The following is a 4,097-nucleotide window of genomic DNA, read 5'->3' on the forward strand; positions in this document are numbered from 1 at the left end:
TATTTCGTATGTTTGGTAGGATATCCCGCAAAATACTGCAATTATAATCAATTTGAGCATAGGAATCTTACAAGGTGGCAGGTACACATCTAAGATAAATTCTCCAAATCGTTACCAAGTACAAAGTATTCGTTTATGAAAGTCAAATTTACAAAAGCCTCAAAAGTGGATAATCTTCAAGTAGCTCCTTTTCTGACAAAGTGTCCTTCTCATTCTGCGGTGTCCATAGTACTTCTACTGCCTGCAACATTTGTTTTTTACACCATTCATTTGCAAGATTAAACTTGTTTGCATGGTTATACAAACTCATAGATAGACTCTTATCACTATTTTGTTCCTAGGTACGAGCCAATTTTCTGTAAGGCTTCCTTTAGATCCGCAGTTCCATTTATTGGCTGCAGTTTATGGATACCCTCTGCAGCTACCAAGATGGTTACATGAACATACATGACAATATATTCGTTTTTGGGGACAGCCTTCTAAATTCAATACCCTATCCTAGTATACACTGTGAATTTTTAAGTGTCCCACAATATATTCATTGCTGAAACAGCTAGCGGTCCAAATTTTTGAGCTTTGTCTCTTTACGCTGTTCACGTTAACAAGCGTCTCCTCATCGAATTTGCCCTGTTATTCAATGGAGATTTGATTAAATTAGTTCTCTCCGCCTTTTATACTCCGTCTCACATCAATCTGAAAATAAATGATACAAAACAGAGTGGTTAAGTTCTGTATCTATGCCCACTAAATGCTCCTAGAGATACTAGCCATGCAAAAACTGGTGAATATATCAATCATGGGAGAACCAGTGGACTTACTGATGAATTACAAGAGATGCAATAGTCCGGGTACCTCAGCAAAGCCAATGTTGCCTCTGTTCGACAAAAATTGTTGAAGAAAAACATTTAGGAATCACACATTTCACAGGTCAATGAGAAGCATCAAAAAGGTAAAAGCAAGAAAGTTAGAAAGAAAAAAATGATATTTATCAGAGATATGTCTTACTCCAGCTTTTACATATATTAAGCACGAGAAAAAGATAGTCCGTAATAAGTCGGATTGACATTTTTCACTAAATATGATAAACACCACAAAGTTAAATAAAGAGAAAAAGACCAAAATAGCACTAAATCAAGTTTTTGTTACCAAACTAGCACTCAAGGCCAAAAGTCACAAAAATAGCACTCAAGGGGTGGAATTTAGAGTTTAGAATTTAGGGTTTAGGGTTTAGAGTTTAGGTTTTAGGGTTTAGAGTGAAAAGTGAGGTTTTGGGGATAAGGTTTCAAATTTTAAAAAATAAAAAAAATTTAAATTTTTCAAAAGATAAAATGCTATTTTGGTCATTTTAGTTTTTGAGTGCTATTTTTGTGATATAAACTTAGAAGGTGCTATTTTGGAGATTTGCCCTTAAATAAATCTCAAATGTTTTAAAAGCCATTGTTATACATTGTTTGTAATCCAGTCAGAGCTGCATTTCTAACATTGTTTGTATATGTTACCGGTTAAAACATAGCTGAGACCCTCCGATGTGGATGTATCATCATTTTCAGCAAGACGATTGAAGGTCCTCCCTAAACCCAGCAACCCCACCTGAAACGATACATAAACAAATTATTACTCACAAACTCCGTATTCGGGTGAAGTGTTAGATCATTCAACTGTAGGTAAATAGTTCCAAAAAAAGGAGTGGAGAGGTGACATGTAGTTTAAGGACACTAGTTTTCTGAGTATCGGTTAAAGTGGAACCTTGTGAATGGTCTGATAGGAATCCAAACACCACAATAAAGGCTGCAAAACCAACCAGAATCAAAGAGAAGCTCGAAAATCCACCAAAACCAAATCCAACATAGAGACCTCCACTGAACGGAGACGGTCTATAGTACGGAGCCGAGTACCTCGCACTAGGATCCGATGTTCTCAGCACAGAATAAGAGGGGTAGGAAGAATAAGCAGAAGAACTTCACGATGGGAAGGAGTTACCGCCGATTTTACCACCAGAGGCAGCAAAGGCCGAATTAGGATCATAAAACAAAAGCAGACCAAGCAAAACCGTGGCCATAGCGGGTTTCTTCAGTGAATCTAACGTTTTCTTGATCTGAATTGCGATTTGGTCAAATGAATTCTTCCATATCTGACAAGGACCCGAATTGGATTGTTTGTATTTGATGGCGATTTGGAAATTAAACAAATTTGATTTGAGGTGAGGTTTTGAGTAGAAAAGAGTGGTATGATTCTGACGCCCTCGCGTATATGTCAAAGGCGGACTCAATCTAAGCAAAGAAGAAGCAGTGGCCATAATTAATTGTTGGATGTGGCCAGGTATGGATTATCTAGCTAGGGTTTTATGTGGTGAGCAGTGAAGAACATTTGGGTCAAAAGAGAACAATCATCCTTTATTCCCTAAATCAAATATGAAAATCCGATATGTCCCTTCTTTTATTAATTTCTGAGTTTATTTATTTTTTAAAAGACGTAAATTATTGCTAAGATTTTAAATTGGGTAAATTTGAAAAATATACCATTTATGATTTAGAATTTGAAAAATACATTTATTTTTTAATTTTTTGATAACTACATTTTCCTACATGTGAAAAGACATTTTTATCTTAATTTTAACTAAAACTAAAAAATTTAAAAATAATTGAAAATTGAAACTACTATGTTTGAGATAGGTATATTCCTCAATCCAATTGAGTCAATCATATGATTCTGTTAGCATTTTATATTAGATCAATATTGATACTTTAATTTGATATACATTCAATCTATGATTGAATTATAGATTATATTTTGATATATTTTCTACAATGATTATTACTTGTTTTTGTTTGTATTTGCCATACCCAGATTAAGGTTTCAAAACCTCATTAATTTTGAAGAGTTCTCTAAGAGTGAAATATTATTGTGTTTTCTTTTCTATTCGTCCATCCTTATAGCGGTGGTTATTATTTAGTTAGTTTAAACTTTAATTTTTTTTTTGAGAAGATTTATGTTATCTTCTACATAGTCGAATTTTTGTTTTGCTTGGCTATTTTTGTTGTGATTGCAGTCCCATATTAAATCAGATCTCCATTTTTGTGGGAACCGAAATTCGCACTGTCGATTTCCGTTTAAATAAGGAAACTAGGAAAACCCTAATTTCCCAGAGTTCCCAGATATCTGCTAATACCACATGCCAAGCAATCAGAACATGACAATAACAACGATAAAGTATAAGAAATCGAAAAGAGAGCAAAATAGATCTTATTCCGAATTTGCGTCTGAGCGTAAAAACAAGGTAAGAGCCTGGGATTCGAGAGCTATCGGCGAGATTCCTAGTTCTAAAACCTTAATACTACAAAAACCTAGTTGAGTCGCAGTTCGAATATCAAAAACGGAAAGTTGCCTAAAATTGTTCTAAGTGCTAAGTTTGCTCTGAAAAGTTTTTCCTCCATGCCTCTCGCCTAGGACTCCTTATATACTCGCTCCTAGGTCGGTTTACGCTTTTACTCTTCTGCCCTTATGCCGTCATAGCATAAAATGGAGATATTCTATTTTTTCCGATCTTCGTAATTATCTTCAAAATTTCGTATTTATCCGCAGAAACTTGACATTTATCTTTCCTTGCGCACCAAGCGTAAACCGTCCTACGGTTTACGGGCTTTTGGTTAAGAAATCGTAAGTTGGGCCTCGAGTCGTGTCTTAGGTCCCTTTGGGCCCTCTTCCGACTCAAAATGTTTATTACGATTTCTTTTCGATAAAGAACGAACTTTCCGTAGTTTTTACTGTAAAGTTTGATTGATGACTTAGAATGGCGGAAAACATGAACTGAGTTCGCTACGGTCTTCGGGAGATAGCATCGAAAGATAGACGAGAATGTATGGACTGGTGTCAAATCGACGTTTCGGAAGAGCTCCGTCGCTACGTAGCAACCGAGCTTGGCTCAAGCTCGGTCGCTACGTAGCGACCGGTTAGTGTGCATGTGTGACACCCCCGATCTGGTCTTAGTATAAGTTGACTCGACCAGCCGTGCAACAATCAAACAAGAACATGCACAACCGATCACTCGTAACTGAAACCAAACCGAGAAGCCACAATGTGTACATAAACGACTAACC

General features: G+C 36.2%; 1 pseudogene; it reads right to left on the bottom strand.

The window, feature by feature from the left end:
- Window positions 1-344: 344 nt before the first annotated feature.
- On the bottom strand, window positions 345-3,174 carry LOC106379957 (annotated as a pseudogene).
- Window positions 3,175-4,097: the final 923 nt, after the last annotated feature.

Source organism: Brassica napus, chromosome A3, assembly GCF_020379485.1.
Source record: "Brassica napus cultivar Da-Ae chromosome A3, Da-Ae, whole genome shotgun sequence".
NCBI classification, from domain to species: Eukaryota; Viridiplantae; Streptophyta; class Magnoliopsida; order Brassicales; family Brassicaceae; genus Brassica; species Brassica napus.